Here is a 14711-nt window from a genome sequence, read left to right as displayed (position 1 = left end):
CACCCTATGCAGGAGACCCTTTCTTCCACTATTCGTGCTATATAGCCACCAATGTATGTCAAACTTGCTGTTTTCATTGTTGGTAATGGTATGTCTGTAAAAAAAATCCATTACTGGTTTACAAAAAATTGCAATAATAAATACATAAAAACCACAGAAAATTTAAATGAAACACCGTAACAGTTACTAGTAAATCAAATGACTAATTGTCATTGAATATGCCTATAGCTTACCTGATTGATTTAGTAGCTGTTGCAGGATGTTTAAAACTGACTCAGGAATACTATATGGTGCAGCAGCAGTATCTGGCATATCTACTTCTTGAATAGGTCGTCCATCTGTCATGTCAGATGTATGGTTCTCTACATTGCTAAAGTTTGACATGCACAAAATACCCGTTTTCAATATCTTTTGCAAACTGAAGTTCACTGCCCTTGCATCCAACATGTCATTTGATCCGGACATACGGCGCAATGTACTAAAGAGCGACTCAACAGGATCACTTGAAAATGCTCTAGTAAGAACATAATGGTATCCATTTTCTAAAAGATATTTAATGCAGAGAACAGTTGATTTTGTTGTCAACGTGATAGCTTCATATGTCTTGTTAGTTAGGAAAACTTTTTGACGTGTGCTACTTGCACACTTCGTTGTATGGAGATAAGAAAGGAACTAATTTTCTAGCCAATCTAGACGATAATCATCCAAAGAGAAGAGCTGTTGCTTATCATGATTTCGACTTTCCACATGATAATGTGTATTGCTAATATCATGCATTGCGAACCACTTGTTAATATTTTCCATAAAAGTCAATTCGCATCAGAATCTTTGAATTTGAGGGCTTCAGGGTGTGAGCTTGCATTTTCTTTTAATGTTCTGATAGCAGCAATTACACATGGAGAAAATATTTCTTTTGCCCTTCGAACGTTCATTTTTTCAAATGCAGTAGGCTCAACGTGTTTTTTCGTGAGATATCTGACAGGTTTCACTGTATCATCTTTTTGGAGTTTGTGTAACAATTTCACGTATTTCCCTGAGATTGTTCCAGTACCATCAGACATTTCACGTTCCAGGAATTGGGTTCTGATGTTTTTCAATATGTGGCACTGGTCAAAACTTAGAAATAACTTTCTGTTTCCATCACAAGGGTGTGTGGTCACGGGTTTCAATGAACCACCTGAAAGATGCTTCATCATTGTAGTATTGCTTTTATGGTTGTCAGAAACAATTCTAATAACTATAAAACCACATTTCTCGACTTCACTAATCACTTGCAATGTTAGTATATATAACTCTTGCCCTGATAATAGTTTTGTGAAGAAAAATGCACATGGTATACGGTAGCTGGTTGAGAGCCCCCTTAAAACAAAATACAAGACTCGATTAGCCACTACTTCTTTCTTGGGAATATCAAGTATTTCATCCTTATTTCTTTGTGCTTCTGATGTTTCCTTATAGCCAAAAAAAGTATCAAGCTTGCGATCGTATATTATCTTGGGGTTGATTGCAGCCTCGTCTACAATAAGTGATGAAAACCGCTCGATTACAATGAGGTTTTTTGCCTCTAAGACCAACCTTTCTTTAATCAAAGGAGTGACACCAGACGAGCAATCAGTAGGGCCAGAATATTTCGTGAGCGTTCTCTTAGAAGGAAGTTTAAAAAACCTCTTGATCGTATATGGGAATAACCTTTAGGAGAAGTGTATTGCAGTATTATGCATTCTCTGATTGTCTCACTATTCCACCTTGGTATTCTCTTTCGATGATTAAGCAGCTGATCTAGGATAAATTTTGCATGAATACTGCCTTCATCTGCCTCTTTCTTTACATTTTCCAGTTCCTTATGTAACGGATCTCTTTTAATTAGTTGGAGTTTTTTGGTTGTTTCCGTTATCTCATCTTGCTTCTCAGGTAACAACCGATTAAGTCGTGTAATTTTCACACGCAATCTGTTAATATTTCTTTTTAGCTCGTCAATGTTGACAGCTTCTGTTTGCGTGGCTTTATGGTCATTTTCAACTGGCAAGAAGGAAATGTCACTAACTGATGTTGAGCCACTCGGGACATCTTGCTCAAATAGTGAAAAACCAATATTACTAAAAGATTTGCGTTTCTTTGGTGGAGGGAGATCAGTTTTAATAATCGTTCGTCTTGGTCTGTTGATATTTGTCACTTTATACCTAGGATAATGATGGAATATTGTTGGCACAGAATTTGGTTTTAATCGTCTAAATTTTCCATTATTAGAATAATCTTCTTCCTTGAAATGTAAACTACAAACGACTGAAGATGGTGAGTTGCTGTTTGGAACGAAGTCTTGGAGTGAAATCATTTTAAGCCATTTTTCGCATCTTTCCCTATCACTCGGAAATTCGTGGAATGATATTCTTCCTCCACTCTTTTTTCTATTCGAGGTACAGAATGGTACACAACAATTCGTCATTTTGAATCACATCACAATAAACTCACCAGTAGAAAGAAGCACAATATTTTAGTATAATCGCACAAGAAACCATACACACATTCCTCCGCGAACCTTGGCAACTAATGCAATCTGGCGGAAATTTCACATTTTCTAGATTACAGCTTTAACACAGGGATCAATATGAATTGTCAAGGCCGGTAAGGACGAAGCAAAGCGAGCATCAAGTCGGCCGTGGAAGTACACATGTATTGACATAATTCTCCGCCATTGGCGCCACCCAACGCACACATATCAGTACAATGGTGTGGTGTATAGCAGTGCGTATCTATACATGTCGGTGTTTGAGCACAGATTTACATAGTCGCAAACGTAGTAATGATTGAAAATGGTTAATTGTTGTGTGCCTTTTTGCAAACACAAATAGGTAAAATCTAGTTCGGTAGGAATAAGATTTCATGAAATTCCTTCGGCCAAAGAACTTCGAGAAAGATGGCTAGCTGTTATAAGAAGACAAGGTGATACCAAAGGAAATGAGTGGATTCCATCCGATTATGCACGTGTTTGTAGCCTTCATTTCCAAGAAGAAGACTATAGGGAAAATTGTAAAAGAAAGATTTTAAAGCCTGGTGTTGTACCAACCATATTTCTTGATTATCCAAGCTATGTTCAGAAAAGCAAGGAAACTTCTCGGAAAATACGAGAAAGGATACATCGAGAAGAACGACAAACAATCAACAATGAAGTGGGTCCATCAATAGAAAATAGTGGAAATGAAAGGCACGTAGAGAGTGGCATCGGAATTCAAGTTGATTTTCCGACAAGAAATAATGTTTACCAAAAGATAATAAATAGCAGGCTTCGATCCAGAATACAGAGACTGCAAAAACAATTGGCGGACGTAAAATCTGAACTTGAGAGCGCGCAGAAGCTCGACGGGTGTCCACAAATAAAGAAAATCAATATGATAAAAGAGGCTGCAAACGAAAAGAATCAGAAAGCTGTGTACCTATTGGACCAAATTAACAATTTCGAAATGAAAACACCAAAGTGGTCAGAACAATCTATTCGATACTGTGTTGTGTGGAGAATAGCATCCCCTAAGGGTTATGAGCATGGTAGAACTTCAGGATTTATTTCAGCTCCTTCACGAAGTAGGCCTACTCTAGACAGGTACATGGGTCATATTGACTGTGATGTGGGAATTTCACAGTTAGTAAAGGACAGGCTTAAAGCTGAGTGTGAGAATCTGCAACCAATAGATAAGACTGTCTCAGTTATCGTTGATGAAATGGCAATAAAGGAACGCCTTATCTATGACAGGACAATTGATAAATTCTTTGAAGCAGTCAATGCTGACGGGGTGTATGACGCAAACATAGGGAAATATCATGTGTTAGCAAACAAGCTACTCTGTTCTGTGGTAAACGGTTTGTCTACAAAGTACACTAATCCCGCGGCTTATTTCCTAGTTAGAGGTCTGCAGGGCTCCGACCTCCACCTTTGAGTTAAGCAAGTGATCAATGCTGTAGAAGACTGTGGTTTCTATGTACTTAGGATAGTGACAGATAATCACAGCACTGATGTTTCTATGTTTAAGCAATATGGAGGCGGAGAACTCAAGACGTGTGTCCCTCATCCATGCGATCATAATCGTAAACTTTACTTCAGTTTTGATCAGGGGCGAATGCTGCTCACGAAAGTTAGGCTTGCTCTTTTATTGATGGGGGAAGATGGGAGGATATAATTCATAATTAATAAAATATAATCAAACTCACATAAATAATTTCCTTTATAAATATGAAATCATTATGAGCCATTTACTTGACATTATAGTGAGTTAAACATTAAAGTATGTACACTCTTAGACAAAAAAAAAATGACCCGATTCTTGAAGCGAAAACTTGCCTAAGTTCCGTTCGGCTGTGCGCCTGGTACACAAGACTAAAATCAGAGTAGTAAGGACGAAACCACCGAGATCCAAGAACATACTCTTATACGGGCAAACAACCGTTTGAACTGTGTATGTGTCATAGCTCCGTGGTAAAACTCTGACTTCCCACGCAGAAAACCCGAATTCGTATCCGCTTTCGTATAAATATATATATATATAGGATGCGTATTTTCCGGGCTAGAGGGCCGTGGTCTGTCGATGTTACAACCAAACGTTTCGTTCAATACTCCGGTGGACATCTTCACTGGCGTGGTACACGTGTGCGGAGAGATCTGCTGTGTGTATCAGGATCTGGCATTGAGACTCGAAAAAAATCGAAAAATCGAAAGGGGATAATTGTGAGGAAAAATTAAAAAAAACGCATAACGCGTCCCTGCAAAGGGTTGCGGGCTGTACGAAACTGAATATGTGAGCTCCAAGCCTGTTGGCCACTAGTCTCACCCCGGGTTACGCTGCTCCACTGAAGGAGCTCTAGAAAATTTTGAAGGGGATAACCGAATATTGACGTAACCTCTTAGGTACCACATACGCGACGGGGACTGAAATGTGATCAAGGGATCACAGGACGGGGCGAGGAGGAAATGGCTGTTGTTTGCCGTTAGGATGGCAGGTGTTATCTTACGCATTGAAAGGTGCTTAGCCATTTCGCAGTGCAAGTGGGGTCGTGAAGACTCTGTCATCTGTTGTTTGATGACAAGGCAATGAAGGCCGTCACAAGAAGCGCCGTGAAATCTAAATCTGCAATTTGAGAGGTCCCTGTCCTTTCAAATTGCGACTAATTGAGTGACCTCGTTCATTTAATAGACAATTTATAGGTTCTGAACTAGGGCATACGTCGTTTACAAGAAAAGGGGAATATATATGGGGAAGGGCATATAGGTCCGTGGCCCATTTCTTATAGGGCTCTTCCCGACATTAGTCTTACGCCTTAGGAAAATCACGGAATACATTAGGCAGGATGAGTTGTCTCATATAAGAGACTAGCCAATTTGGCTATTAGGTAGGAGGTGATTGTTGTCATGAGCCTTGTTGAATCGTCTCAATTTAGAGACCGGCCATTTGGCTTTATGGTGACTCAATTACGAAGAGAGGGGAGAGATGTAATTATTAATTAATTTAGAGTAATTAAAGGGATTCATGGGGATATCAGTGCAGGTCCGTGGCTTATTTCTTTTAGGGCTCATCCCGACATTTGTCTTAGAGCCTTAGGAAAACCACGGGAAAACCTTAGGCAGGATGAGTTGTCTCAATTTCAGAAACTCTATGAATCGATGGATATATACTAGTCCATTGGCTCTATGATAGTTCCATCGATCAACAAATTTAGATATTGTTAGGGAGGGATTTTGTTTAGCCCAGTTAAGACAAGAACATTTCAAAGCGGTTGCACTATCCAAAGAGTTTCATGGAGTCTAATCGTGACTACCAAAACCTGGGAGTAACGCCTGCCTCCCTGTCCTCCTGTCTCAAGGGTATAGCTAATGGACTTGTAGGTGTCTACGCCGTAACCTAGGATCATAGTGGCCGAGGCCAGATATGAGCGGGTTGGGGTTAGCACGAGCTTCCGCATACAGGTCCCTAGCCAGTCGAGTAATGAACTCGTCTATGGTTGGCAACTCTAGTTCATCATGGAACTTTCTTCTCGAGGCGACTCGGGGGAGATGGGTAATGAGTCGAATCACCTGGTTTTGGATAACTTGGAGTTTACGGAGATGGGACACTGCCGCAAACCCCCATGCGGGAGCGGCATAGGTAATGACAGAGCGGATGATGGCCTTATACATGATAAGTCCTACCCCCAGGTTGTCAGGAGTTAAGGCCGCCAGAATGGGATAGTGTCTAACTATCAGCCCGTTGGTCTTACGAAGAAGGGATTGGATGTGATCTCGGAAGGTGAGACGAGAGTCCATAATGATCCCTAAATATTTAATTTGGTTCATCCACGGCATTTCTTGTCCGAAAAGTGTGGGTGGTGGTGGTATGTCTTCGAGCCTCGCTCTTAGTGAAAAGAGTATGGCCTGACATTTCTCTACATTGACGTTGATTCTCCAGTCGTGGAACCACGGTTGGAAGTGATCTAAGATCGACTGCAATTTACGGGACGCCAATCTATAGGTTTTGCCCATCGCCAAGAGGGCAGTGTCGTCTGCATAGATATACAGATGACTATTTCTGCCGTGGATATAGCGAAACGGGAGATCATTAATGAATACATTGAAAAGTATGGGCTCGATAATGGAACCCTGTGGGACTCCTGCGTGAATTTCAGGTGGGATGGAGAAACTAGTGCCTACACGGGTTTTGAATGTGCGGTCTCGGAGGTAGTTAGAAATGAGGCGTATCATTCCATCTGGGACTCCCATGCCCAATAACGTAACGAGGAGTCCCTCATGCCAAACCTTGTCGAATGCTCGCTCGATGTCCAGGTAAGCTGCAGCTACTACACGCTTCGTGCTCATAGCCCAGGTAATGTGTTCCGTCATGCGGAGTGCCTGCAGTGTGGTGGAACGACCAGGGTGGAAACCGAACTGCTCGTTCCTGATTTAGGGCAACACTACTTCAGTGAGGCGTCTATGAATAACCCGCTCCGCCAGTTTGCTGAGACAACTGAGGAGACTAATAGACCTATAGTTGCTTGGATTCGTCTTATCCTTTCCGGGCTTTGGAAAGAGAACTACGTGAGTCTCTTTCCAGGGAATAGGATAGTGACCGGAAGCCAAGATGTTATTAATTATCTCTGCTATGCGGTTCATAGCTGACCTTGGGAGATGCAACAATATAATCCCTTGGATATTGTCGGCTCCTGCGGCCTTATGAGGGCCGAGAGGACGAATGAAATGGGCGACCTCGTGGGTGTTCGTAGGTCGTATCCCATTTTCCGGCTACCTGCTAAGGAGGTCTCGCACCGATTCCTCAACAGCTCTGATATGGGGCAAGTTTAAATTTTGTTCCAAGGGTTGAAAAGTGGTCTCTAGAACGTCTGCCAGTGCGGTAGCCTTCTCCTCAGGAGTAAAGGCCGTGACATCTGGACCGACTACTAATGGGTGTATAGATTGAGACGGATTGGACAGAGTTCGAGATACACGCCAGATATCTGACATGTTTCTGCTGTCCAACGTCTCAAACTTGGATTTCCTAGCATCTACGACCGTTTCGTGGACCGCCTCACTGATCCGCCTACGCAAGCGGTTCATTTCTATTCTATGTTCATCTAACCTAGTACGCTTCCACAATGTTCTTGCTCTATTGCGGGCGCTCTTTAGGTCTCTAATATAGGCTGGGAGTTGCATCCGTCCCGGTTGTGAAGACCGTTTCGGTATTGCAACACTCATTGCCTTCTTTATGCACTCCGTCAGGTCGCTAACTGACTTATCTATCCCTGCCGGAGTGACTTCTGGGGGAGTGGAAGCGTAGCGGGTACCTGGTCTTGGAAGAACACCCAGTCTGCCGCCTTGTAGATGAATTTCTCAGCGGTTGGGGAGAGTTCGACTGGGTGCATGATCTCCATTATCACCGGTAGGTGGTCGGACGGAAGATCATCCAGGCTTGTTAGTCTCGCTCTAGTTGTGAGACCTTTCACCAGAGGAATGTCCAAAATGTCGGGAAGTTGATTTGCAGCATCCGGCACGTGTGTGGGTTCCCTAGGGGCCATCACGACGTATCCGTTTCCTGTAGAATTTAGAAAAAGCCTATCGCCCTGCCGATTGCGGGGTTGACAGTTCCAGCTAGCGTGCTTCGCGTTGAAGTCGCTGGCGACTACGAATCTATGGGATAGACTTGTCACTATATCTAAATCGCGTTCATTTAGTGTGCCCGGAGGACTGTAGGCAGCCATAAGCAGAAAGGGGAGGCTGCCTATGTAGGCTCTAATAGCCACTGCCTCTAATGGCGCTAGCTGGGGAAGGATATACTCACAGTGTGCTTTCGAAGAACGAACGAACACCGGTACACCTCCGCCTCTTCTACCTGCTCTATCTTGTCTATAGACTTTAAACCCCGCGCATCTTAAATTTACTTGGGGTGTCAGGAACGTTTCTGTTATAAATGCTACGTCTATATTATTAGTGTCTAGGAAAGCCCTGAACTCATGTCTATCATGTCTAAGGCCCCTGGCGTTCCATATACACATCCTAGCAACTTCGTCACTTCGTCTGGCCATTGAGAGAAACGAGGGAGGTTAGGAGCTTAAATATCTCCGGGAGGGCAGACATAGGATTCTCTATAAGGAGAACTATCACCCTCGTTAATCCTTCTAGGATTGGGGCGAGGGGGAGGTTGGGGTTTGCTAATTCCAACGCCTCGGCAAAGTGCTGGACTTGGTCGAGTGGAGCACCTTGATCGGTCGGGTTTTTCGAGGTGCTTGCAATAGCTTCCTGCTGGGCTGGTGGGACAGGTGCGGAGATGGACTCTACCGTGGTAGCCTTGGTGGCTTTTCTGCTGCCCCTGTTGCGCTTAGGGCGCTGGGAAAGAGGTCCTACATTATTGGCAGCAGTTTGGGGGGCTGTCGCTGCCACGGTGGACCACAGAGGCGCGGCAATGGGCATATCCAACAGCGAAGGGATGTCCGCCTGTATTGAGACTGGTAGCACGTCGATATTTAAGGTGTGGGGCTGTTGTTGCTTGTCGTTGTCGCCGCGGTCCGCACTAGTGGCTTCGGTGTTGTTGTAGTATCTTGCAACAACACAACGCGGAGACAATTTTCACTACTACTAGACAGACTCGTAACTGCTTACGGTCTGTCAAGGACAAACGTGACCGACTTTCATCAGCTGGAGTATATAGAATCCCGTGTTCCTGTGGGTCAGTGTACATAGGTACAACACAGCGTAGCTTCAAGACCCGAATCACCGAGCATAAAAGGAACTGCCGTCTAGGTTACGTGGACAAGTCAGCTGTAGCCGAGCATGCTTATAATGATGGGGATCACAACATCAGGTTCCAGGACACCGACATCCTAAGCAGTACGCCACACTTCTATGCCAGGTTACATCGGGAAGCTATTGAGATTCATAAACACTAAAACAACTTTAACCGTTAGGAGGAAGGACTCAAGGTCAACAAAGCTTGGTATCCGGCCCTCTGAAGCACACACATCAAACCCTTTCTCCGACAATTAGACACTACCACAAACAATCATAACACCGAAGCCACTAGTGCGGACCGCGGCGACGACAAGAAACAACAGCCCCACACCTTGAATATCGACGTGCTACCAGTCTCAATGCCCTTGGATAGTGCAACCGCTTTACAATGACCTTGTCTTAACTGGGCTAAACAAAATCCCTCCCTAACAATATCTACTTTTGTTGATCGATGGAACTATCATAGAGCCAATGGGCTAGTATATATCCATCGATTCATAGAGTCATTCTACCTAAGAGCCAACTGGCTAGTCTCTGATATTGAGACAACTCATCCTGCCTAAGGTTTTTCCGTGGCTTTCCTAAGGCGCTAAGACAAATGTCGGGAAAGGCCCTAAAAGAAATGGGCCACGGACCTGCACTCATATCCTCATGAATCTCCCTAATTACTCTAAATTAATTAATAATTACATCTCTCCCCTCTCTTCGTAATTGAGTCACCATAAAGCCAAATGGCTGGTCTCTAAATTGAGACGATTCAACAAGGCTCATGACAACAATCACCTCCTACCTAATAGTCAAATTGGCTAGTCTCTTATATATGAGACAACTCATCCTGCCTAAGGTATTCCGTGGTTTCCTAAGGCGTAAGACAAATGTCACGATGAGCCCTATAAGAAATGTGCCACGGACCTATATGCCCTTCCCCATAAATATTCCCCTTTTCTTGTAAACGACGTATGCTCTAGTTCAGAACCTATAAATTGTCTATTAAATGTACGAGGTCACTCAATTAGTCGCAATTTGAAAGGACAGGGACCTCTCAAATTGCAGATTTAGATTTCACGGCGCTTCTTCTGACGGCCTTCACATGCCTTGTCATCGAACAACAGATGACAGCGTCTTGCCATCCTAACGGCAAACACCAGCCATCTCCTCCTCGGCCCGTTCCGTGATCACTTGATCAAATCTCCGTCCCCCTCGCATATGTGGTACCTAAGAGGTTACGTCCATTTTCGGCTTCCCCTTCAAAATGTTCTAGAGCTCCTTCAGTGGAGCAGCGTAACCCGGAATGAGAATAGTGGCCAACAGGCTTGGAGCTCACATATTTAGTTTTGTACCGCCCCCAACCCCTTGCAAGGACGCATTTGGGTACCTTTTAAATTTGTCCTCCCAATTCTCTTTCGATTTTTTCGTCTCAATGCCAGGTGGTGGGTCGGGTCGCCTGGTTTTGGATCGCTTGGGGTTTGCGTTGGTGAGGCGCTGCCGCGGACCCCCGTGCGAGTGCGGCGTGGGTAGTGGCGGGGCGAGTGAGGACCTTGTGCATGGTAGGACAACCTGGGGATAGGACTTACCATGTGTGGGGCCCTCGTTCGCTCTGTCGTTGCCTGTGCCGCGCCCGCGTGGGGGTTTGCGGCGGTGTCCCGTCTCCGTGGACTCCGGGTTGTCTAGAGCCGGGTGGTTCGACTCGTTGCCCGTCTCCCCCGGGTTGCCTCGAGGGGGGGGGGGTTCCGTGGTGGGCTGGGGTTGCCGGCCATGGGCGGGTTCGTTGCCCGGCTGGCTGGGGGCCTGTGTGCGGGGGCTCGTGCTGGCCCCGGCCCGCTCGTGTCTGGTCTCGGCCAGTGTGATCCTAGGTTACGGCGTAGACACCTACAAGTCCATTAGCTATACCCTTGAGACAGGAGGACAGGGAGGCTGGCGTTACTCCTAGGTTTTGGTAGTCACGATTAGACTCCATGAAACTCCTTGGATAGTGCAACCGCTTTGAAATGACCTTGTCTTAACTGGGCTAAACAAAATCCCTCCCTAACAATATCTAAATTTGTTGATCGATGGAACTATCATGGAGCCAATTGGCTAGTATATATCCATCGATTCATAGAGTCATTTTACCTAAGAGCCAACTGGCTAGTCTCTGAAGTTGAGACAACTCATCCTGCCTAAGTTTTTTCCGTGGTTTTCCTAAGGCGCTAAGACAAATGTCGGGATGAGCCCTAAAAGAAATGGGCAACGGACCTGCACTCGTATCCCCATGAATCCCTTTAATTACTCTAAATTAATTAATAATTTCATCTCTCCCCTCTCTTCGTAATTGAGTCACCATAAAGCCAAATGGGCGGTCTCTAAATTGAGACTATTCAACAAGGCTCATGACAACAATCACCTCCTACCTAATAGCCAAATTGGCTAGTCTTTTATATGACAAAACTCATCCTGCCTAAGGTATTCCGTGGTTTTCCTAAGGCGTAAGTCAAATGTCGCGATGAGCCCTATAAGAAATGGGCCACGGACCTATATGCCCTTCCCCATATATATTCCCCTTTTCTTGTAAACGACGTATGCCCTAGTTCAGAACCTATAAATTGTCTATTAAATGTACGAGGTCACTCAATTAGTCGCAATTTGAAAGGTCAGGGACCTCTCAAATTGCAGATTTAGATTTCACGGAGCTTCTTCTGACGGCCTTCACTTGCCTTGTCATCGAACAACAGATGACAGAGTCTTCACGACTCCACTTGCACTGCGAAATGGCTAAGCCCCTTTCAATGTGCAAGATGACACCTGCCATCCTAACGGCAAACACCAGCCATTTCCTCCTCGCCCCGTCCCGTGATCCTTTGATCACATTTCAGTCCCCCTCGCGTATGTGGTACCTAAGAGGTTACGTCCATTTTCGGTTATCCTCTTCAAAATTTTCTAGAGCTCCTTCAGTGGAGCAGCGTAACAGGCTTGGAGCTCACATATTTAGTTTCTTACAGCCCCCAACCCCTTGCAAGGACACGTTATGCGTACCTTAAAATTTTTCCTCCCAATTATCCCCTTTCGATTTTTCGATTTTTTTCGAGTCTCAATACCAGTTCCTAATACACACAGCAGATCTCTCCGGACACGTGTACCACGCCAGTGAAGATGTCCACTTGAGTAGTGGACGAAACGTTTGGTTGTAACACCGACAGACCACGGCCCTCTTGCCCTGAAAATATATGCATCCTATCAACGCCGGCCGTGAAAGCCTACATTTCAATATATATATATATATTTGTTTCGTTTTATGCGGCTTTTCTTTACAAACTCTTCAATAACTTGATCATAGAAAATGGATTGTAATTTAATCTTTGCAAGCAATTCCTTCTCATTGACAAAATAACTAATGATAACAACCTTTCCTGACTTTGAGTTGACCTGCAATATATATTTATGCGTCTTAAGGGCCTATACTATGACTCTCGGATAAAGTTCTAGTTTAAACTTATCCGGCAGATGGCATATTTATCCGGAAGTTGGGTTATAATTGCTTACTACGACTTTTGGTTATGTGCAATCTGGAGGCTAAACTTCCAGGTTAGCAATCCGGAAGGCAGAGTGGCAGATAGGCGTTATCCGGAGGTTGGAACTCGGTGTTGAAATCAAGATGTCTGCACGTCGTACAGCTGGTGATTTGAAGGATCAATTTAATTTTGATGCTGATTCTGATGATAAGTTCTGGAGCAGATGCTTCGTTATATCAGAACAGCAAAATGAATTAGGCTGCGTCCAAATAATTTTGAAGAGTGGGATGACGAGAAATTTTTTAGACAGTTTCGAATAACGAAACCTACTACATGAAATCAATGATCAACTGAAACAAGACACAGATCGTAAGTACACAGTTAATAATAAGCTACACTATTTCGGTAGGTATTACATTAATATTTTGTATATAATAGCACTATAATAATTATTTTGAAGTACAGTAACCTGTAATAGGTATACAGTAGAAGTGAGGTTAGAATGTTGCTTCATGCAGGTGTTCTGTTGCCCTTACAAGGTATTAAGGTGATTGATATAATAATATAGGGCAACCTACAATAAGTTTCAAAATACTTTTATATAAAAATAACCATATATAATATATCAAAATCCTTTATATGATAAACTATCATTTCTTCACAATTGCGTTACCATTTTAAGATACAAATGTATTCACATATTTGGCTTCTAGTCAAGTCATATGTACCGTAAACGAAAGAGAAATTGAGTGCCGACACCAATTTCCCAAATAAAGATGGAAAGTTACTGTGAAAGTGGAGTCCGGTGGAGAGGTATGGGTAGGTGGGATCGCTCTATCGAGATAGAAGGGGTAGGCAGCAGGGAAGGGCAGCACATTCATTTCATTACTGTGTTTCCTTACTAATTAAAGGGAAAAGACAAGTTTTCGTAAGATCGAGTTAGTGACAGGTTAGGTTAGTATGATTTGCATATATTTACAATTGTCTAAAAAAAAAAAAAAAAAAAGTCAAAACTACATCCAAACCTCTCTCTTCCAGGCTATCCTGTAGGGAGTCCTTGCCTTCTTTTGGTAACGCTATTGTAAAGATTTACCGGTAAAGGTGTAAGCAAATCTCATTGTTTGTACATTTTTCCAGAAATAATGCCTTACCTCCAATGGACCAACTACTACTGGTATTGAGATTCTATGCCACTGGGAGAACATTGATAGCAGTAGGAGATTTTTGTGGGGTCCACGAAGTTACAGTAGGAACTGTTATCAATCGAGCTAGTGCTGCACTTGCTACTTGGTTTAATTGAAGTGATGATTTTTATTGCTTCATTGGGAGTAGTTTTATTTGCTCCACTAATTAAGTGCAAGGCTTGTTTTTTTTTTTTTCAAGGGATTCTGTCTCTCTTTTTGATGCTGTTACGAATACTTCTGAATAGTATTTTAATACAGGTTTTATGTACATATTATAGGTCTTGATTAAAGTTTTCCTAGAACTGTTTCATTTTGTGTCTGCTAGTTGGTTAGTCAACTCTCCGAAGATAGATTGGAATACCAATAAGGCATCACTCATGAGACAACTGTCAGGAGATAATGTGGTAGGGTGGCAAGTTCCCTTCTCCTTCCTTGCATATATCGCTCACCAATAGGAGTAGGCCTAACATATTCCACTAATCAGACTTAAGATATGCTTGCTATATATTATTATTTAACAAACTGTAACAGTTTATTGAATTTTAGACGTGACAGTTTTTCTTCATTTCCTGAAAGTTTTGGAATTGGCATTTATGTTTTGCAAGGGATCTCATTCATTCACGCTAGACCTAGTGATTCATGTATGCAAACATATTCATATCGTTACTTTTTAAATATATTTTATTGCTTGGATCCCTCACAGTGATCTCTTAACAGGCTAAGATGATTCAAACACAAAGGTTTGATAAATACATTTTAAAAATTATGACCAGGTACTCTGCACGTGTAGCTATTTAAAAC

At 43.1% G+C, this 14711-nt stretch overlaps 1 long non-coding RNA gene across 1 annotated transcript; it reads left to right on the top strand.

Annotated features, from left to right (window-relative positions):
- Positions 1 to 12859: 12859 nt before the first annotated feature.
- Positions 12860 to 14220, top strand: LOC138701459 (uncharacterized). Its single transcript, XR_011332585.1, has 2 exons — positions 12860 to 13095; positions 13864 to 14220. It is a non-coding gene; the product is annotated as an uncharacterized lncRNA (long non-coding RNA).
- The last annotated feature ends 491 nt before the right edge of the window (positions 14221 to 14711 follow it).

This window comes from Periplaneta americana, chromosome 6, assembly GCF_040183065.1.
Source record: "Periplaneta americana isolate PAMFEO1 chromosome 6, P.americana_PAMFEO1_priV1, whole genome shotgun sequence".
Taxonomy (NCBI): domain Eukaryota; kingdom Metazoa; phylum Arthropoda; class Insecta; order Blattodea; family Blattidae; genus Periplaneta; species Periplaneta americana.
This window is presented reverse-complemented; position numbering and strand designations above follow the sequence as displayed.